This window comes from Alligator mississippiensis, chromosome 9 (genome assembly GCF_030867095.1).
Source record: "Alligator mississippiensis isolate rAllMis1 chromosome 9, rAllMis1, whole genome shotgun sequence".
Taxonomy (NCBI): Eukaryota; Metazoa; Chordata; order Crocodylia; family Alligatoridae; genus Alligator; species Alligator mississippiensis.
In genome coordinates this window covers 25,370,905-25,394,191 of record NC_081832.1, presented here as the reverse complement: position 1 = coordinate 25,394,191, position 23,287 = coordinate 25,370,905, and the positions used below count along the sequence as shown (strand labels likewise).

At 42.3% G+C, this 23,287-nt stretch overlaps 1 protein-coding gene across 2 annotated transcripts in view; it reads left to right on the top strand.

Annotated features, from left to right (window-relative positions):
- The first annotated feature begins 1,419 nt into the window (after positions 1–1,419).
- The window catches only part of RALY (RALY heterogeneous nuclear ribonucleoprotein), a 423,518-nt gene continuing 401,650 nt past the window's right edge, over positions 1,420–23,287 (top strand). For both annotated transcript variants that reach the window (XM_059733246.1, XM_014609492.3), the window contains exon 1: positions 1,420–1,828. The gene's annotated coding sequence lies outside the window, so the exon portion shown is untranslated. The remainder of the gene's footprint in view (positions 1,829–23,287) is intronic.

Here is a 23,287-nt window from a genome sequence, read left to right as displayed (position 1 = left end):
GCAACTTGCATATTCTGGCTGATGGCCTGAAACAGCTTTATTTAGAGTTCGTACAAGAGTGTGTATATGCCTGGGCTGACAAGGTTTCTAGAATGTGCTTCCCAGATGAGATGCAAGAGGTGTTGCATTTAATGATGATGTTATAACTAGACAAGATGTTAAGAAGTTCTCCTGAAGCACATGAAAAACAGTGCTCTCCTACCTCTTTGGAGGGAGGGCTGAAGTGCAAAGTTACTGAACACTGAACAAATAATGATGGTAATGATAGCTGCTTTGGAGAAGTAGATTTGCAGAGCAACCCTGCTTTACAGAAGGATGTTTGACTGTGGCACCAAAAAAATGCTCTAGACTGGTCAGAATTGAGGCATGAAGATCTGGACAGGGGCTTTTTGGGGTTTATTTTTCATCACTAGTGGTATAATTCTCATACCAGCAAGCAGTGTTTTTAGGAAGCCTGTGTCAAAACCTATCCATGCGTCTGTTCACATTTATCATATTCTTTTGAAGTGCTAAAACTTTGAACTAGAAGGCTTATAACTTCCATGGGGAGATCTGGGAGAAAGTATGTTTAAGCTTCAGTAGAGCCTGAGAGGTCAGTAATAGCTCAAGGGCTCAGACAGTCAAAGCAAAGGATCCAGTGCTCAGGCTGGTGGATTCATAGCTGGGATGCATGGAAAGACCTCAGCCTAGAGCAGGTATGCCCAGACCTTGGTCCTACTTGAGACTTAAACTCACAAACCCAGTGGATTGGGACCCACCACTCGAGTCTGGTGAGTGTCCAAAGTAGAGCTCAGGCCTGTGATGGTATGAATTATATTGTATGATACCACAGCAAATCATAAGCCAAAGAGTTGGGGTGAAATGAAACCTTAGCTCTGCTAGAGTTAACAGTAACGCTGGGATCGAGTTCCTTGGCCTTGAACTCCAGCCATGGTCACCACCTGCCCAGAGGCTTTCTCCCACCCTTGTCACCTCTCCTCAGCCCCAGACCCTCTCGCCTCATGGTCCAAGCCTACTTCCCTTTCCCTCCCCCATATAAAAAAGGCTCTTGAAGTAAAAGGGACTCTGCTCGGGCAAGGGCTTCAGGACTGCTGCTTGGGCTTCCCCGCCCATCCTGCCGCCCCGCAGCGCTAGCCGCGGCCCTTGGCAGATGCTAGGCGCCCCGGGCTGACGATCCGCGGGAGAGAAACGCCCGGGCTAAAGGGACAGGCGGGCCCACAGGCTCGGCTCGGCTCGGCTCTGCCTGAAGCCCGCAAGAAGATACCACCCGCGGCCTGCGGCGCTTCCCCCAGCTCAGCTGCCCTGCACGACGGCTCGCCGGGATCAGCCCCGAGCGCCCGCCGCCCCGCCCCGCCCCCAGGAGCTGGGCCCTCCCATCGCGCCCTCTGAGGCGAGGAAGAGAACTGCTTTCCCCGGCCGCAGACCCGGGCCCAGCACTGCTGGTCCTCACTAGCAGGAGCTGCCCGTGTCACGCGGTCCTACAGCCGCGGCGGGGGTACCTCGCTGCTGCCGAGCGGGTCAGGTGGGCGCGGGCCGTGGGGCTTGGCGCGGTGGCCGCCCCCCTCCCCCCAGCAGCCGCAGTGGTACAGTCCGCTGGAAAGACTCGGGGCTGCCGGAGTTTCCGCGCCCGCACTGGGTTGGCGGCTCCCCGGAGCAGAGGAGGGCGCGGCGCGGCGGGGGCAGTGGCAGTGGCTAGGGCTGCTGCTGCCGCTACCACCACCACCACCACCACCACCACCACCCCTGTGTGGTGGCTCTCACTATTTTCTCCTCCCCTTTCTCAGTCAATTCTTCTTTGAAATTTTTACCTCTGACCTTTTCTTGCTTGGTGAGTATTTTTTTTCCCCTTCTTTCTTCTTCTTCAGCTGCTTTTCCCCCCCCCCCCTTCTTTTGACTTCTTAGATGCAATTATTAACTTTTAAAAATATTTCCAATAAAAGGCTTTTGTATCTTTTTTTTTTTCTTCTTTTAAATAAGACCTTTTTAGTTGTCTTATTTCTGTCCCCAACCATAGAGGTTTGGCAACTAAACTTGTGTTCTGCTGCACCCCTCCCAGATTTTTTCTTCCTGTGATTCTTCTCTTAGATGTTTACCTAAGGTGCTTTTAAACATATTGATTTGTATTTTGAAAGTGTCTGGCTCTAAGCAGTTCTCTGCTCTGATTTCAAAAGCATTTGTCCCCCTCTTGTTACAGGTGCAAATGTTTGACTGATGTATGTGATATCTATTCTTGTTTTTCTTTTAACTTCTACATTTTCCCCTATATATTCTTTCACCCTGCCCCACCCTTGGTTATTACAGTCATGGGTTCTTGTGCCTTGCAATTATTCATATTTTCTTGAAGATTTAAATTTTAAAAAGAGATGTGGATGTGCTGCTGGAAATGAGTCTCTTTTTGTTGTGTGGTTTTTTGTTTTTTTGTTTTTTCTTTTTCTTAAATTGTATTGTCTGCAACTGATTTTTTTTTTTTTTTCTTGCAAGTTTTGACCTGACTCGGTGTCTTCCACCTGTATAGTAATGCAAGGAGAAAAGAGGACAGAAGTGCTAGCAGCTGTAGGATGAGAAACTTTTGTGGTTTTTAAAACAAGTTGGTAAAATCCTGACCCCACTGAAGGCATTAGCATAGCCCCTATTGACTTCACAGAGAGTAAGATTTTTAACTCCTGGGCGTGGAATAAAGCCTTTTCTGTTTTAGCTTCCCCTAAAGGAAACAATAAACAAGTTCTGATTGGACAACATACTGTTCCCTGTGTCTCAGCACTGTATTGATGGAACTATATCAACCCAGGTGTGTTTGTGTATTCTTTTTGTGGGGAAAAGATTGTATGTTGGCTGGGTATATGCTGTGTCCAAAAGAAGCTTTTATTGATCATTGCAATCCAGATCTCTGTTTAGAAAAAGAGTGACTTTGTAGAAAAAATGACAGTTTACCTTACTGCTCTTGTAAAATTTAAGCTTCAGCATCTTGGGTGAAGGTTGCTGTTGTGCCTTTTGGAACTTATTTAAGGTGCTTTGTACTAACCAAATAGATTGTGAATGCACTAATCAAACTCTGTGCTACCTTGAACAGCACCTGAACAAAAATGCTTTTTTTGTAGCAAATGGGGCCTCAAAAGACATTACCCTTACCTGTTGTTGTTATGTGTGTTTTTGTTTATTGTTTGTTTTTTGGGTGTTATTGAAAGATGTAGTTCTCTAATGGACAGGAGTTCAAGTTGATAGTAAGTAGTACATGCAGACTGACAATTTGAATGGCTGTTTTGAGACCAGAAACAGAAATCTACTTTTTTCTGACCAATTGACAGCCTAAAGGCTTGGATATCTGTGTTGAACAGTAGGATTTGTGTCCTGTTCCCCCCTCCCCCCCAATTTGGCTATCAGCATGTATTTGGAAGGTATTCTGAACTCTAACATATTCCACAACCAAAGAAAAAACCTAAGAAATGGCTTTTTACAGACTATTTGTGACACCATCAGTACGCCTTGGTCTTCTCTGACTACATTCAAATATTGTGCTTTGCAGCAGTGGGGGAAAATGATAGAATTCCTTGGAAGGTTATACTGAGCTTCATATTCTAATGAGCTCGTCCCACAACTCAACAGATGGCCCTTTTTCAGTCGCTCTTCAGTTTGAACTTTGCTAGAAATTACAGTAAGGGGTTTTAAGCTTGTATTTGGCAGCTCCCAAGGCATGAAGCATTTTATTTTGTATCGAAGTCATTAGAGACTAGCCCCTTGTGGATAGGTGCCACACACATGCTGAACAATAGCTTATATCAATGGCTCTAAGTGTGGCATTTAGAAAGAAACTGATTTGGGACACCAGTTGTATATTATCAGGAATAAACTGAATAGGAGAGAATGTACAAGAACTTAGACCTCGACTTGAGGCTAGACTTCATGGTCTGTCTCCATTTATCTACGCTTGCCCTAGATAATTTTTTACTTATTCATTTAATTTTTCTAGTGCTGCCTGGAATCAATGATAGTGTTAGAGTGATGTTGTAGTCATGATGATCCAAGAATTGAGAGGCAAGGATTCAAGGCCAAACTAGATTTTTGCCCCCCAACCCCGCGTAAGTTGTCTATGTTGTAAATGTTCCCAAAGGCCCTTTTCTGATGTGGGGGGATGATGACTTTTTCTCAAGAGTGCTTCAGCAGTTGCTTTCAACCTAGAAGAGGAAGGAAGGCTGGTGTGTCAACTGGGCTTTGTGTATCAATCCACCATGATGTTTGCCATGACTTGGCTTTTTATGTTCCTCTCCTCTGGGAAAGTTTCATGTCCATATACTAAAGACAGTACATGGGAGAAAAGCTTCTAAGCCAGTAGTTCTCAGCCTTCTTTCATTTGTGGACTCCTTAAAAAAATAAAAAAATAAATAAAAATTGAATGGAGGTGCAGACCCCATTGAACTGTAAGTGTAGGTCTTCACATACTTTTGATGGATCATGGCCATCTTTTGCTTAACGTGCAGACCCCTGGGTATCTGCAGACCATAGGTTGAAAACTACTGTTCTAAGCAATATGGTAATCATCTGCTGATGATTTTTGAGGAAGAGGCTTTCTTTTTTTCCTTCTCCAGAATTATGGGTGAGTGGCAGCCAGGAAGTTAAGACCTATGTGAGCAAAATCTAAATCCTGGTGCACTGACCTAATATATGAAAAGAAAAAGACTCTTTCCCATATTTTTTATGGCATACTTAACTTCATCAATGACTTGTTGCAACATTATTGTTTGTATTCCTGGAAGTTTTTTATAACCTTGTTTCTAGTGGTGGAGTTAGGCTTTGCTGGATGCACCTTTCTTCATGAAGTGCATAGACTATGATGCTCATGAAACATTGTCCATAGGTTAGCTCTGATCATTAAGATAATGTTGCAGGTGGATTACAAGAGAATGACAAAGCAAAGAAGATTGTATCTCTTTAAGAACTACTTCCTTTAGAAAAAAGTAATAAGCAGTTAATTTTGCAAAAATGTGTTACTAGGTTTTAAGGAGTGGCCTGAAGCTCCTGACAGTGATCAGTTTACTGTTTAATTGGTAAACGTGTTGTGACTTGGTTCTTTGAAACAAATAAGTTTAGTACCAAGAGTGATTTTTTTACTGGGGCTTTTCACCAAATTAGTCCATAAAATCAGCAGAACTTCCTTCTGATTTGTGTTCTGTATTGATTATTTGTATCTAGAACTTTCAGGCCTAGAAGGCAATCTACACTTATTCAAAGGAAGTAGCCTGTGGATATAAAATCTTAGGAGCTCCCTGATGCGCTAAAGGGTACTGTAGAATTTTTCAAAATGTTATGTATGTATGTATATTGGAGGTGGCTGAGGCTCACTTGAAAATAAGTAGGTCTCTTCCTGTTTCCCCTGTGAAGTCACTTCCTTGTGTGGTACAGGATTCCATTCTGTTTGGAGAAAAGGACCCCAGTTCAGAAATAAAATGGCATAAACGATATGTTCGGATTTTAGTTCCTGTGCAAGTTAGTCTTCAGACGTCATTTGATCTGAAACCGGGAAAAGCTTAATGATGGAAAGGCTGAGTATACAAGAAATACATGCTACAAAAAAAATCTAAAATAATGAGCCGAGCTGAGCTAACATAAAGATGGTGTTGTGGCAAACAGTTTGTAGATTCATAAAGCCTGCTAGAGAAAAAGGAAAAATGTTTCCAGCCAACAACAAATTATTTTTGTACAACTATAAATCTTTTAATGAGGTTGCTAAAATATAATTCAAAATTTACACTTTTCATACCTATCTTCAATGTGGAAAGCTAATCTGTAAAATTCTTGCTGATCTGGATAATCTGAATTAAGATGAATAGTAAAGTAGGGCTCTTAGTAGGATCTGAAACCCAACAGACATTTTTCTTAAACCTGAGTTGTCAGGTCTTTTTTTTTTTTTTTTTTTTTTTTAAGATGCCTGAGGCTATTGCATTTTAAGAAGACAGAGTTTTTGTTTTTGAGGTGGCCTAGAAAAAAAATGTGATGGATGAATCTAAAGCAAAGGCTTTTGGAAGTTGTCTTTTGTGATTAAGCCGATTTTGCTGTTGTATGCAAGAATACGTCAATATTTCTTGCATGGTGTGAACTCTCTCTCTTTCTACCAATACCAGTTTATTTTATTTTTAATGTTTTTGCTGATGTTAATTCAGGTGAGTAATAGTATCTAGTGCCTCTGACTCAGAAGTGTGTACTTTAATTAGAAGGTCAGATTTCGACAAGCTGCGTCTCTGATGTAAACTTAATCCTGTCTGTTGTAAAGTATGTATAATTAAGGTGACACGAGTGCAGAGAGTGATTTAAGAACAGCCTTCTAGCATTCAATAGCATTAGCACGTGAATGTAAGATTATACTGTTAAAGATAAGGCACTAGTATTTTTAAGCAGAGGACTATTAATGACATAAATTGGGATGAAAGTAGAGCTAACTGTACTATATGTATTTTATGTCATCTCCAATTCCAGTGGAAGCAATTGCACATAATTGCAAAAAGATTCCTCCTCCCCCCCTTCCCCCCCCCCAAATGTAACTTCTGCTGTGTCCTGTTGCTAGTCTGTGGGCAGAAGGCAAAGGCCATTGAAGGGAATAGGACTTCTTGTACTGGCTTTGGGTCAGACTATGGGAGTTAGTAACAGACCAGGTGTACTAAAAGTAAACATCATAAGCATGACTGACAGTGCAGTCTGAACTTCTTGGGCTTTCATAATGATGGGTGTGAGAAGGTAGCTGTAGCTAATAAAGTGCTAGCAGAATTGGAGATAATTGTGTCCACTTTAATAATGAGATGATAGAAGAAGGAACTCGTTCTCAACTAAAAGCCCTAAAAACTTTTTTGTTAGAATAGCAATATTGAGAAGAAGTGATAGCATTAAAAGACCATAAATAGTCCTTCAGTGACACCTCATTAGTGAATTAATGAAAGAGGTTCTGATACTGTAGAGGTAGAGTTCTGAAACAAGCCCCTCTCCTCTGAGAGAGCTGCTCTCCCCTTCTTGTGTATAGCTTTTTTTTATTCTAAATCCAACTAAATATAGAAAGGTGGCTACTAGAGTGGCTTAGCTTGCTTGCAAGAAGTTAAAGTAGTACTGGTTGGATGAATGGTCTGTAAAGTGGATTGGAAATTGGCTGGATCTTTGAGCTCAAAAGGTAGTAGTCAATGACTCAATGTTTCACTGGCAGCCAGTATCAAGTGGAGTGCCTCAAGGGTTGGTCCTGGGGCTGGGTTTTTTTCAATATGTTCATTAACAACCTGGAAAATGGGGTGGAGTACCTTCTCCAGATTGATGTAATCTGCAAATTTGCTAAGGGAGTAATAGATATGCTGGAGGGTAGGGCTAGATTTCAGAGTGACCTAGACAATTGGAGGATTGGACCAAAATCTTTTATATGAGGCTCAAAAAGAACAAGTGCAAAGTCCTACACTTAGGATGGAACAGTCCCAGGCACCAGTACAGGCTGGAGGCTGACTGGTTAAGCAGCAGCTCTTTAGAAAAGGATGCGGGGGTTACACTAGCAATAAGCTGAATATAAGCCACCAGTGTGCCCTTGTTGTGAAAAAGGCTAATGGCATACTGGGCTGCATTAGTAGGAATATTGCCAGCAGGTCAAGGGAAATGATTCTTTTAACTAAAGCTTGTTCGACAAGCTTTAAAGCAACCCCACCATCACTTTGCAGTGTGGGATGCTGGATACTTGACATGCTGTTGGCACTTGTAATTACAGAGGCTCCCAAGAACCTCTCTAATTTGAAACGTCCCCCTTTTCCCCTGCCTCCCCTTCCCACCCTGGAACGTGTAAAGACACTCTTGTACTGTCTAGTTTTGGGTGCCCCACTACAGAAAGGATGTGGACAAATTGGAGAGAGTCCAGGGAAACAAAATGGTTAGGGGACTGGGGCGCACAACTTCTGATGAGAGGCTGAGGGAGCTGGGTTTATTTAATCTAGTGAAAAGACCAAGGAGGGGAAGGATTTAATTTAACTACCTGAAACATGATTCCAAAGAGGATGTAGCTAGACTGTTTTCAGTGGTATTAGATAACGGAACAAGGAGACAATGGTCTCAAGTCGCAACAAGGGAAGTTTAAGTTGGATATCAGGAAGACCTCTCTTATGAGAAGGGTAGTAAAGTAATGATGCAGGTTACCCTGAGAGGTGGTAGAAGCTCCATTCCTGAAGGTTGTTAAGACATGGGTAGACAAAGCTTTGGCTGGGATGATCTAATTGGGGATAGTCCTCTTTTGAGCAGGGGGTTGGACTAGATGACCTCCTGAGGGTCCTCCCATGCCTAATTTTCTATGATTCATTAGGGCAGTATGAGTCACTTTAGGTTGAATCTGGTCTGCTTGTGTAACTATCTTGTTTGGCACAAACTAAACAAAAAATCTTCTGTGTTGTTTATACTGGGCCAGTTGCATCTTTCAGTCTGGAATCTGTGTGTTGAAAATACTTTTCTGGAGAGGGACCTAACGAGTGACTACTGCTATTCTCACTGAAAAGGAATTGTGAGCTCGGTCTTTTGGAGGAAGGGAAAGACATCAGAAACATTTTAAAATTGCTCTTTGTAAGATTCAGAAACCAAATAATGGTCTAAAAAAGGCCTTATTTATTTATCCCTAAACATACCAGACTTAGTCTTATCTTCTCAGCTTGTTAATGGGATTTTTGGTGCTGGAAAAAAGACTGTATCTTTAGTTCTGCTTTGAACTTGATGTAGCTGAGACCTGTAAAACTGACCTAAATGCTCCAAAACCATGTGTCCCCCCAGTGCTGCAATCTGTTTTTTTCAATGAACATCACCTGCTCCACTAGCTGGAGAGTTTACCAGAGACATTGTACAAAGTCCCATCTTTGCCCCAAAGAATCTTTTCAAAATAAAATTAACGCCACTTGGTTTCAGGAAACAAGAATAAGTTAAATGGTATTGACACCTCTGGGCTGTGTAACTAGTCTCACTGAAATCTGCAGCATCAGCTGAACAGTATATGTTGGTACCATGGGAGATCAGAAATTGACAAGGTGCCACTGCTTCATCATCCAGGTGCTTTTGCAGGTAGATGCGTCGTAGAAAGCCTAAGCTATAAAAAGGATAAGCATGTACCTGTCTTCTCATCACAGCTAAAGGTTGATATAAGATAAATGTGTTTGGGGCAAGCTCTGTATTTCAGCTCTGTCAGGAAATAACACTGTTCTTGTCCATTCCAACACTTCCTCTGGCAAAATACAAACAATAGGTATGAAAAGACTTTGCACTTTGTCTAGTCATCTTTAAAAGACAGGCGTATCAAATCCTCCAAAGCGGAGGCCCAGGCTTTCAGTAAAGTAATTTAAATATGGATGAAGGATGACATTTCCTGCCAAAAATGAGACTTCAGCTTTCATAGATTATATGGTAATGAGTAGCCATATTAGAACCTAAACACAGATTCAGGATTCTTTCTTTTTTTGTTTTTTAAGAATTAATTAGATTATACTTTTCTCTGGACCAGGCCTATGCTGTCATCCAATATGGGTCATAAAGCTGTAAGTTGCTTTTTTCATAGTTCTGGGATTCTAAATGTCTTGCTAGACTTACGATGATCTACTCAAGATCAAACTGAAAGAACCCAGATGCTATATTCCCTGCCTTCAGGCTTGCTAGCCTTTCTGGAAAGCTGGAATTGGAAGGCTCTTGTGAGAAAAGTGCACTTCCTATCATTATAGAAGCAGCCAGCTCTGTGCTCAGGGTGGATTTCGGAGATGCATATCTGCTGTTAAGATGGCAAATTTTACCCTTCTCCATAACAATAGAGCTTGACGTAAGAGGCTTAGTTGGGCTGTGCAAAGCTCCAGTCGCTAATTCGATTCAGTGGACATACGACCCGATTTGGTGGCCAAATCTCCAAATCCGAATCAAATCGGATGACCCTTTAACCTCTCCAAATTTAATTGGAGCGTTCTGAATCAGTTTGGGGAGATTCAGACATAGAGACAGGTTTTAAATATTTTTTCTAGATACATCTAGGTAGCAGGTGGCTTGTGAGTGCTGCGATGCTGGGGCGCACTCGGCAGCAGACATGGAAGTGGACCAGAAGCACTTCTGGGTCCACTGGGGAGCATGCAGGGGGAACCACCCTGGCTCAGTGACTGGTGTCTCCTGAGTCTGGGGGGGACACCCGGAGTCCCCTTGAGGCCAATCACCGATCCAGAGGGGCGCACCCCCCGTGTGCCACCCCTTCCACATGTGCTCCCCAGAACCTGGAAAATGGACTGGAAGTATTTTCGGGTTTGCTGCTGAGCATTTGGTGCCTCCCCCCACACACACACACTCCTGCGGGATGCTCCATGCACCCCAGCATCGCAGTGATCATGAGCCTCAAGGTATGTAGAGAACTTCTAAAGCTGTGTCTGTGTCCAAATCGCTGATTCTCCAAATCGGCATCGAATCTTCAGATTTGGATTTGGCCGAATTGAATTGGGGACAGTGATCTGAATCAATTGAATCACTGTCTCTGATTTGGGCCAAATCCGAATCAAATAGAGCCTGCTTCGCACATTCCTAAAGCTTAGTTCTCCCATGTGTTAGAGTAGATGTAGATCTGGGTCTTGGCTATCAGGGACTGCATAACTGTTTCCACAGATTCCGTCCCCCTGCCCTGTCCATCAGCAACCAGTATAGTTGGTGCTTGTTACATGTGCCCCCTCCCGCTCCCCCCCCCCCCCCCCCCCCCCACACTTGGCAGGATCCTGGATTTGCAGGAGCTTCAAGGTGATTCTCTCAGCCCTTCATACATTCAAGGGTGAGGATGTGAAGATGCATGTGACTGAGTCTACAGCAATAACCTACACTGCAGGAAGGTGAGCAACCTGCTGGAAGCTAGTGTGTAAAGTGATTTTTTTTTTTTTTTTTTTTTTTTTTCCTAGTAAGAACTTTCTTCCACACACTATAGATGTGGCTTTTTGGTGTCATCAGTGGTGAAGAATTCTAGAAAAAACACTAGAATGACAGCCCAGAGCTAGAAATTCTGCTTAGTTGGGAGATGCTGATGTTGCTACTGGAAGAATGGTCTTATGGGTGTTCTATGATCAGGAAGCTGCTAGTGTGTCTTTTTTGAGGTTTTCTTTATAAGGTGAGTGTTCATCTGTGGCTGTTGGCTCATGGCAAGATATATATCGTAATAGGAGCCTCTAGCTACTTGCTTCCCAGCAAAAAGAATAGTGCAGCGAGTACTGCAAAACATCCGTTGGATTCTCATAACTTCGAGATATTCTTTTTTAAGCAATGGCTTTCTCTACTATTATTCATTATCTGAATGTGTAATTCCTTCACAAGCTGAGCCCTTATTCTCATGAATAGCCCAGTTGTTTTACCGGGCCCTTAAAGTTTTGAACCTGTTAGCATTAGCACAAGATATCACTAGCCCATACCGTTTCTAATAGGAGCTTTAGATCCAGTTCTGCTAAGAGACCTTGCTGAATATTCCCTGCGGACATGTGGGAACTCCTTTGCGGGTAGTAGGTTTCCACACTGCCACAGAGGTTTGTTTGTATAGTTGTTCTGGTAGGATTGGTGGCTGAAGCTGAGGAATTGATCCTGGAGCTACTTTTTTTTTTAAAGCCCTCTGATTAACCCTCATTCTTTCTCATGAAACTGTAACCATTGTTCTCATGGGGTAACTTCTTACTCTGCCCGCATGAACAAAATGAAACCAGTGACAACAGTATAAATATACCAAAAACTTTATTAAACATACAGGTTGTTCATTTATGTTTTGAAACTCTAAAAAATAATTTAAGTTTTGTTCATAATTCTAGTTAAATAATATTTTGGGTTCAAATCATCATAAATATTCTTTCAAACAATTTGCTAAGTCTGCAGTTCACACTGTTTTCAAACTCACAGTTATTTCCAAAAACGTTTCCTAACTATTTTAACTAATTATTGCATTCCTCACAAAGCAGCAGTAATGTACTGTGGTGCACACAAACAGATAGCTTACTATCTTTGCATCATTTCTGGATTTTGCAGTCATCTGCCCTTGGATAAAAAGCACAACATCCATTCATGCTCCCAGAAGGTTCTCCTGGGGTGCATTGTGGCAATTTGTAATCTAGGGCAGTCATACCAGACTTGACGGATGTAGGTAGGTTATGTGTATCCATCATTCTTCATTTTATTTGTCCATCAATCAGCTGGTCTCCAAGCTCCTGCAAAAAAAAAATGCCATCTTCTTAAATATGATCTTTGCTTCCAGTTTGTGTTGTGGCCTAGCCAAATGATGAGGCTGGCAACGGCAGCCACATCTAGCATATTGAAAAATAGTGCCATTTTAATTTTTTTATTTTTTTCCATCTGCAGGTGGCCATATGGACTAAGTGGTCAAAGTTATCCACCCCACCCTTGTTTTCAACGTAGTCATGGATAATGTCCAGCTTTTTTTGCTCTCCACCTACTGACAGGTCATGGTGCATGTGTTGGATGTGGTCCATAACATGAGATCCCTCCTGAGCATGCACACAGTGATTAGAGATGGGATGGTTCTAGAATAGCTGAACTTTCCGCCTTGATGATGTCAGTGACCCACTTATCTGGGGAGCCTGCGCAGTAGCTTGTGTGGTCCAGTAGAGTGCGGTGTGCTACATCTGAGTGCCAAGAGCACAAGAGTAAGGTGTCATGTGCACATGAGTATAATCAGTAAGGAGAATGATGGACACATGGTACGACTTTGAGTGTTTAAGGAATCCTGAGGCATGATTCAGCATGCAAATAGAATAGGATATGGATGCTTGAGAGTACTTGAGGTTTAAATGGTGTGTAAGCTTACTGGGTTGGTGTTTTATACCTGTGTGTCTGAGGCGTGTGAGCAGTGAAAGAGAGAGGGATGACCTATTGGATAGGATTGTAATTGGATACTTACCTGTAAAAGCGTTATTGGATCAGGACCTCAATCATCCATTGGTTTGGTAATTATCATCTTTCCTTCACTCTTGGTCTGAGACCCTCTGAGAGAAAAGACTGAGGGCCTAACTGTCACTCCAGCTCAGTGAGGCCCTGATGCTGTCCTTTGTTGCCCCCCAGCAGGTCTGTTTATAGTGTATTGCAGTTAACCAGTGTATAGAGTTAATGCTTGATGTTATGTACGGTTCCTACTCTTAATCTTGTTTTTGTTGTGATTGGTGAGTTTATATACTTTTGAACTTTATTGGAGACTCAGTGTATTTGTAGGGTATATGAGGGTGGGCTGTAGCTGTATGTATATCCTTGACCCCCAAATCCACACTTAACAGAGATAACACATGAAAGGCCCTGGCTGTCTGAGGAGGCCTAAAAACCCTCTGCCCCTTTAATTTCTCATAGGTGGTCAGTGTCCAGGACACTTGGCAGTGTCTACCTTTCACATGCTTGACAGCAACAGCACAACTTTGGACTTCTTTGGAACATAGGAAACTAGGGTGAGTTTCCCATCAAAAGCAAAAATGGATGAAGAAGTTTCTCTTCTTTAATTTGCTTGCATTTCATTTGGGGTATCAGCCTTGTTTTTCTGAATAGTACAAACTTGGGTCAAGACCTGCTGTAGCAGTCTATCTGCCAGGTCTGTACTTGTGAAGAAATTGTCACCCACAGTAATTTCTTCCCATCTTGTACCAGGGATGAACCGGTTTTTCAACAGCCTGGGTACCAGGGTTACCTTGGCATATAGCTTCTGGTTGCTTGCCCAGGTAAATGTCTCCAGATGGGGGGAATGACATTGCTATATCACAGCACCACCAAATATTCAAGCCATATTTGGCAGGCTTGTTGGGCATATACTCACTGAAGGGACAGTGACCCCTGAATGCAATGAGCTGCTCGTCAACTATCAGGTGTATTCCTGGAATATACCATTTCCTGAGCTGTTCCACAAATTGTGTCCAAATATCTCTGAAGGCAGCAAGCTTGTCCCCAGCTGTCCTTCCTCACATGTCAGTTTGTTGTCGAATCACCAGGTAGTTGGTGATTTGATGGAATCATTTTAAACTCATGGTGGGGTGGAAGCAAGGACGCTCGGTGTGTTACTCTCATAACTCCTCCAGTGACTCGTGACTACCGTGGTACAGACCACTTAGCAGTAGGAGGCCAATGTAGGCTTTCAGCTCTGTTTCATCCAGCTTTCTACTTCCTGGCACTACTTTCTATTTCCAGGATGGCTATCCTTACACTCCCTAAATCTTCTGTCTGCCTCCCTTTGTTTCTCTTATGGTAACAGTTGGGATATCTTGTAAGAGAAACAGGTAGAATGTTTTCACCACTGTGTTTTTATTACTTTCTGTCGTTGGCCCAGCACTTCCATGGACTATGTCCTTGGCTGTTCCCCAATGTTGTGTTAGCAGTGGACTTTTTTCTTACGCTCTGCCATTCCTTCCTCTAAAGGTGTCACCATCTGCAGTGTTTTCTGGGGGTGGTGACAGTGGTTCTGCTCCACATCCTGCTGTAGCTCTCCTCGGTCTTCCATGGCAGCCCCGGGCTGGTCCTCTTGCCTGTCCCACTAGAAGTGTTGGCATCACTTCTGCTTGTGGCACCAACTCCTCATCTGAGCTGGATGAAGCTTCCATAGACGCATTGTCTTCTTTCTCTGAACAATCTCCCATGTCTGGAACAAAGTCAGCATCCTCACGGCCTTGGGATAAGATTTCATCAGTGGATGTGTCACTGACATCCCACTGAATATGCACTGCCTTCTCATCCTGGACTGCAGAGGAAAAAAAAGAACAAAAATGATTACTGCTGAATGCACATAAATAACAAAGATGAGCCAGTCCACCTATGCGGTCACAGAACAATTCCACCCTGCCCTATGGCAGCACAAGTAGCACCCTTTCCTCCTGGGCATGGAAGCCAGAGACCAGCATCCACCCTTTGCAGGCAAGCCAAATGAGGGTGGATACTGTTTGGAAACCACATATCCAAGGGCTTATTGAGAGCAGGTCAAAGGGGCATGAGGGTGTCAAGCCCTTGCTGTTGAAGGGGACTCTATGGCTTACGCTGTATTGCAGCATGATGTTGATTTATTTCTTCTCTGCTGTCCCTTTGTTCCTTGTCCTCACTTTCAACAAAGGCAGGGCAAACTAGCTTATATATTATGAAAGGGGCAGGTAAGGTAGAGTTTGGCATGAGAAAAGAGTGCAGGAGTGGATTTAAGTGAGACAAAGGGGGAGGGGGTTGGCAAAGGACAGGGTGTTTTGATGACCTTGCAGCCTGCAAACAAAGTGGTTAGCAAAAGGGATTACCACATCTCCTGCAAAAGCAGAGTGGAGGATGGCCATCCATTAGTTGCCATGGGTACCTGAAGTAGACATGAATGAGGTGTGAATGAAACCTGCCCTTTCAGATGCATCCACCCAAAGTGGCCAAATAGGTCTAGGCCTGTCACATACAGAAATTGCAATGCGTTAACAAGTTACCCCAATGCGTTAACATGGGCTTGGGGTAAATTGTTACCCCATATGGAAAAACACATTCACGCCCAGGGTAACATGTTACCCTGGGCAGTTTTCATCCACAGAGAGCAAACCATTCATATAAGCTGGCTGTTCTTTGGGAATATTGTGCAGTGCAGTGCCAGTGACAATGTCCTAAAAGAAAAATTTTTAGAATTAATTAAATATAAGATACTACATAAAATATGTGTCTGAGGTAGGACATTACCCCATGGGAACGTACGAAGGTTAAATGCTACAGCAGGCACCCTTCATTTTCCTGCAGTAACTCTGTACCAGATGAATGCAAGAAAATCTAAAAGAGCACCTTATGGTAAAAATCCACCTGAATGCATTCTGTGTGGATTTAATGTTCCATTGCACAACATCAAAAGCAGATGAGGGACAATCATTGCCACTGTGAAAAACATCAAAAGTGTTTTTTGGTTTTTTTTCTGGTTTTATTTGACAGAAATGGAGGACTATCTTCTAGGGAGAAGAGATGTTCTCCAGTCACTTTAATATGCTATAAATAATCCCTACAATTGGGGTATATTTATATTCCTCACTAAACAGATAGAAGGGGGGACCTGGAGGGCTTATGAGTTTAATTACAATGGTTCCAAAGAAGGCATTAAAGCTGGTCTTTTACCTTGCATATGTGACTAGGGGGCGGGTCTCGGGTGTTGGGGGGGGGGGAGGGGGAAAGTGACACCTCTGAGCTCAACTGCTGGCTGAGCTATGTTGGCTGAAGAAGAACACAGGTTTTCAGTTTTTATCCAGGTTCCTGAGCCCAGATAGCTGTCTTATTTTTGTCGGGAATCAGAGCAGCTGGCCGGCAGCTGCTTTCTGAATCCCACCGGAGCAGTAAAACTTTCACCTTGACAGGCAGGTAATTAATGGATGGGGTGAAATTAACCAGGCACAGACGCGTGTTGGTTACAGGAGGTTGTTTACTTACGTCGCCCAGATAGTGACGTGCGACGCAGGCTGAGCCTTTGTTCCGTTACAGTTGCATCGATTACAGTCAAACGTACAGGTTCGGGTTACAGCCAATCAATCAATGACGAACATGGCACCAGAACGAGCTATCATGCCTGCAGGGCTTTACTACGTCAAGATTTACGATGACGAGGAGTGATTGACGGGTGATCAAACCGCCAAGCCGCTCTGGTGATGGACTCAGGTTTCTCCTCAGAGAATCCCCCCAAAGGTCTCCGGCTTGGGCGGAAGTTGCTAAACTATTTATAGACAGAGGTAATTAACAGAGATATCCATTGATGAACTGCTAAGTGGAATCTTTAATTTTCTGGCAAGCAGCAGTTCTTTGTTTTATCAGGTTACAAGGTAGTGGGTCAGGTTTCCTGCCTGTTACGTATGAGGTTACGATGAGGGGCTTACGCTTGTTTCTTGACCAATTATATACAGTTTTCCCTCCGGATTTTATTGCAGGGATTTATGGCAGGGCTATCCCCTTTCACCCTGACCAGTCATAAGTTTTGTTTCTTGGTTGTGACGTGGGCATAAATTATATACAGCTCTCCGCCAGGATTTTGTTTCAGGAGTTTCTGGCAAGGATTTCTTTTAACCCTTAGTTGACTACTGTGTGCAAAATGACGATGGTCTGAATGGTGTGTCTCTTGCTAGTGGCATGGGCACTGATTAACTGGGTTGTGACAATTTTTTGCAGGTTACTTTGAAGACTGGACTAAACATTGATCATCCTTGTAGTCCTTTTTTCTGCTGACAAATGCTTGCAAGTGCACCTTAAATTACCTATTTGACAAAAGGAGTGAGTGCTGCTGCTCCTGGTCAGCAGGGTTCTGTCAGCTGGAGTGTAAACTGGGTGAGATTTTGCTCTTACTGTTTTTCATTTTGAGGATCTCTCCAGTGCCTTCTGGGTTGAGTGACTGTACAGAGCCTAAAACAGGATGAGTGCTACAAAACCCAGATACCAAAGCAATTCCTTTTCATAACCATACATCCCAGTAATCCCTGGTTTGATGTGAATGGTCTCATTTCCAAATGCAAACAATGAGCCATGTTCTTCTCTTAAAGCAACGGTGCTCATCTGGCAAAAGAGTAAGTTCTGTTGAGTAATGTCTCACTGTATAAGGAATGCAGCAGCTACATGCTGTGCCTGGCACTGGTAGCTGCTTGCAGTGCAGCTTAGTTGCAGTCTGTTGACCAGTGGGAACCTTCAGCGTCTCACTGTTCCTCTTCTCCACTTGTGAATGGTTTGGCATTAATGGATTTTTAACATGAGCTGAGATGCACCAGAGCACCCTACGTGTATGAAAACAAGTTATTATTTCTGAAAAAAATTATAGCAACAGTGAAGTGGCATTTCTTTTCAGTAGCTGCAAGACTGTCTACTTCAAGGGAGGAAAGTCCAGCTGCAGTGCAATTTTGAGCAAGCCCTAATAATATATGACACTATATCTGATGACTATCTTGCATATGCAGATGTGATTTTTTTTTTTTAACATGTAAATGCCATCAATTTTATATCTGACTTTTCTATGCAGAGCTCAAACAAGGTATTGTTTTGTTGTTCAGATGCTTGCTAGTGCTTGTTCCCGTGTAGCGTGTGTCTCGGAATACTAGGTCTTGCAAGTATGAGACAAGCTACTGTACTTAAAATGCAGAGGGGATTACTTAGTTGAAGGACACCAAGCAAATGGGCAGAGTGAACAGCCTAAATGGCAAGGAAAAGCTATTTTAAGAATGTGTACTGATCATGTATGCTTTCATCTCCATTTCATACTTTTTTTTTTTTTTTTTTTCGCTTCCTTTTGCAGTTCAGGTTTTCAGATGGTAGATTGCTGTCCCAATTTATGTAAAGCTAACAGGCCTGCCTGTCTGTCAAAATACCAATAGCTAAGATGAAAACACAGTACTTATCACTCCATAATCATTAATAGATTTGAGCTACATTACACTCACAACATTATCTCTGTTTTACAGGTGGGGTGCTGAGGCACAGAGTAGGTAAAATGATTTGCTCAAGTTCACTTAGCAAATCTATAGCTAATCAAGAATTTGAATCCAGGTCTTGTAACACCCAGCTGCCATACTTTCGCCAGGTACAGACATTACGCTTTAACCAGTATAAGTGATTGGAAACCAGCCTATACTCAGAACAGAAGTTTGGTGTGCAGAGACTGGCTTAAAAATAGTGGAACCTGGTCTAAGATTCCTCCACCCCCCCCCCCCCAAAAAAAAAAAGAGGTGGTGAATGTGTTCTGTTCTTTACCGATCTAAACTATACTGTTTACAGAAAACCACCTAACTTAGATCGATTCTACCTTGGGCTCTTTAAATGTCTGCACCTAGCCTTTTTTGTACAAGAGGTTCACAATGAGTTGAATGCTGATCACTAAATGCAGTATCAAAAGGCCTTCTCTGGGGTGGAACTTGTCCAGGATTCTCAGAGCACAGGGTAAAAATAAAGAAGGAATTTTCTTAGTTGTGACTCTAGGGGATCTTAGTATGTTGCTACACACATCTGATATTTCTCTGGGACAGTGATGTGAATGGGGAAATTCTAGTGTGGTGATAGCTAATGTGTAGATCCAGCAAACTATTTGTATGCCTAAATGTGCTGAAACAAACTTGCTCTGGAATTCCAACACTCCAAATGCACTGAGCTGCTGCTAGAGCTCATTTGATGGAGGCTTCTGTCTCTTCTTATTTTCATGTAAACAAACAAATCCTGATGAAAAGAGATCCTGTGCCTCTGATGGTGAAGAAGAAAGCACTTGCTTCTTACTGATGTTTTAACTAAGGTTCATCCAGGTGGGGAAAGAAGTGGTGGCATCTCTTCTATGCAAATGTTACCCTCTTATTCCAACTCAGAATCTTTGCTGCTGCTAAGGGGGAATAGGCAGGTGAAATTGAGAGCAACTAATAAAATATGCAAACTAATTAGCTTGTTTGTTTCATTCCTTCCTCATTAAGACTTTTTTTTAATTTGCTCTGATGCTTTTCAATACTTACTAGCTATCCTTTCTCTTGTCATTCTTTTCAGTATGGGGGTAGCAAAAGGACCGTCCATGCACAGTGAGGCAGCCCCAGCTCAAAAGTGACACGCTCAGTAGGTAATGGTGGGAGTGGATGAGTTAGGTGAGGTGAATAGGAGAGTTAGACTAGATCTCAGGTCTCCAATCCCGCTTTAACACCTTAACCAATAATCCACACTGCCTCTCCCTCACTCCCTTCTCCCCCCCCCCCCCCCCCGGTCCCCCACCACCCTGCATGATTTGAAAGCATTAAAAAAAAAAAGAATTATAACAAGTAGATGCAGTTGCTCATTTTTTATTTTTATTTTATTTAAATGCATACTAAGGTAAAACTGCATTCCCCTCAAACTGCATTCCAAATCTAATTCTTTTCCTACTAATGATAGCAAGAAAGATTCATGCAATCGCATACAAATGCTTCACAGGGAAGATGGCAGGCTCTCTGGAATGAATGCTTCAATATATGCAGACAAGGTTCTTGGGGTGAATCTGATATTTTTTTTATTTTTTTTTTTTTTAGACCAACTTAAATTGGGGGGGGGGGGGGGGAGGAATTCTTGGCAAGTTTTCAGGGTTAAAAACCCCTCGTCCTGGATCACCAACTGCAAAGGCTTCCTCAGCCTGATGAAGGGTTTTTAAACCCAAAAGCTTGCTAAGAATTTTTTTTTTCCAACTATTTAAGTTGATCTAATAAAAGATATCAGATTCACCCAAAGAACCTTGTCTGCCTATGTCCTTAGACCAACACGGCTACAACTTACACCCCTGCTTCAACTTAGCACCTTGTACCTTAGCACCTTGTAAAAGACCCTTACTGTGGTAGTGTTTTTGGCTTCCAAGGAGATAACCCACTGATAACTGAAAAAGACAGGAAAAAAATTCCTGTGGTCTAAAGAGGCAATGTTGTCTTGTGGGCAGGGCTCTGCCATTGACCTGCTGGTAAAGCTCATATCACTTTTTTTTTCTGAATGTGTTTCCCTGTTTCTTTCCTCCATCTAGATTAAACCCTTTTGGGTGGGGACTGTCATAAAGTGTATATCAATGCAGCATCTAGCAGAGTGTAGGGTCTTGATCTTAGCTGGGGACTCTAGATGCTGTTTTACCGCATTCTTACTAATTTGATGTTATTTGTATAGTCCCTGGAGCTGCTTGAAATATTCACAGTAAAGCAAATATTCCGTTGGAGCTAGCCCTTGCTTCTTATGATGCTTACTAATTTGTTAATTTGTCTAAATTGTACAAATAGCTTTTAACAGTCTTAGACTTGGTTAGAACAATCTAATTTATTCAAAATTTGGTAATCAGCCTGTGCAGCTGATCACCTTAGTCGCATCGTATGCTTTTTATTCCCTGCTTGGATAACTTAACATTTATAACCAGGAGTAGGGAGTGAAATGTTTTGAATCTGTTAGCGAAATTATGCTCTTGAGACAGAGGTCCATAAAATGAATAGGCTTTGGTACTTTTTAAAGGTATCTTAAATCTTTTTCTTCTCTTCTGTGGCAAAAGAAATCACATTTTATTTGGCTAGACAAGTAAAACCCAGATAAAAATTAGCTGGGTTCCAGCCTGAATGAGACGGAGGAAGATCTGTCAGGTGTGACAGCTATAATATAGACTGCTTTTTGTTTGCTCATGTCCCACACTTCTTCCTACATGACTGAATGTATATGCATCATTCAGGCAGTGTGAACATGCTTACAACCATATATGGTTGCACATGAATACTTGTATTCGGAGGAAATATGTCTACCCCAAGTATTTATGCAAGGCAAGACATCTGTTTTTTGGCAAAGTGAACTTGAAAAGCCTCAGATTGAAATGGAATGAGAGATCTAGGGTTGATTTACTTCAAGTGTTCACAAATGGAATTTGTCTCTGTTCACCCAAGTTCTACTAGGCAGGTTGGTAGCATTTAATTTTTGTGTAGTGCTGGGAAGGGCTACTCGCATCTGTGCACTCTATGTAGGTCAGATGTGTGTTCATTTTTTATGGAGACTAAACTTGACAGCCTTTCCTCTGTGCAAGGGCTGAAAGAAAATTACAAAATTATCAGGCTAACTCCATTAGGGCTCTTTCCTTAGGAATATTCCTTAAGGGAAGCACATGCAGGTGAAATGCATTAGCATTGGCATGCATTTCAGGTTGTGACTATGCGCTTTATTGATGAAAGATTTATCTGAACTGGGTGTTCAAGGTTTGATGCAATGACACATCACATTAGCTTTACATTTCAAAATATTAAATGGGTCTATGTCTATGCTAATAGAAGTCTCTTTTGCTTTTCTCTTTATAACCACCTTTCATAAGCTGAAGCTTATGAGGCTGTTGCTAGGCTTTTTAATGTGAAGCCCTCCTTACCCCACTATTTATTGGCTGGGTTTGTATAGTTGCTTGTATCCTCACATAGTTTGGTTTTACTGGTAGGGAAAGAGAATATTCTACTCACCTGAAAGTGCTTTAGTAGTCTGTTCCAGTACCCGTGGAGCTCAATCAAAAGACCCAACTTCTCTGTGTGGGCTTTGGATCAGGCCCTTGTTCAGCTGCTGTTGCAAACAGCACTACCCCAAGGTAAAACTGTTGGAAATGAAAAGCCAGGCAAAAAATAATGCGCTAGATGGGTTTTACTTTTGGCTCACTCATTTGAATCCATCTCATGTCACTATTGACCTAAGTCCCAGGTCCTTGAACTGTGTGATTGACAACTGTTTCATTTGTGTGGAGGAAAAAAAGCTTGAAAATTGTTTCCCAAGTGAACCTAAAAAGTACAGAAATCAACAAAAGTCAAACAAAAAAACCCTCCCCAAAGATAACAAAATATCATGGCTGTAAGATGAATTGAGATCAGACTCAATATTTTGGGAAGGTTGACGAAACTGTCCAAAGTGGTTGTTTGTTTTGTTTGGTTTGGTTTGGTTTTGGTTTTTTGGGGGTTTTTTTCTTCCTGATTTTCCTCTCAGCTGATGGCCTACTGGTGTATGAGTAGCAAATGTCGAGACAATTTCAGCTATGTATTTGTTCACTTCTGTTTATTAAGCTGTTAAGATGTGCCCACCCCATGCTTTAAGTACCTTTCAATGCATTCAAACTGGCTGCATTCCAAACCCCCCCCCAAAATAATTTGCAATGACAGGACAGCTGCACCCTCCACCAATGAATACAAATACAGCTGCAGATGCCAATGACTACAAACAGCCTTTGCTGTGTAGTAAATGTTTTAGCAAATCTGAACAAGATTTGGAGAAATGGAGCCCAAATTCTATGCTCCTAAAGCCATATTTAGGCACCTGTATGCATGGCCTGATTTTTTTTTTTTTTTCTTCCCCCTAAAAGAGCTCAACAGCGTACAGCTCCCACTGACATCTAAGGAATTTTAGCAGGCAGTCATTTTGAAAACCAAGCTACTTGTGAAGGTTCTTGTTTATGGACTTAAGAGACTAACTTTGGGCAGTCATCTTGAATTTTTGGCCCTGGCTTTTGGCAAGGACAAAGAGAGATTTGAGTTGCATGCTCAAGGGGCTTCCACAGAGGTGCTCAAACACTAGTGATGCACACAATATGGGCATGATTTTTTTTTTTTTTTTAAAGCCTAGATAGAACAAAGATCACCCACAGACAGCTCCCTCCTCTTCATATACCTATGTAAAGAGTTCCAGACAGAGCGTGTCTCTTGGTGACTTTAGAATGTGAAACTAATACAAGAAGAAATTGGAGGACAGGCACTAAAAAAAATGCCAGGCAAATTGCTATCTTTTGTCAGATTTGGCAGAGGCCTGTTCTCTTTTATGTAGGTGCTGTCCTTCTCAGGTTAACAGCTCATTAGCTTAC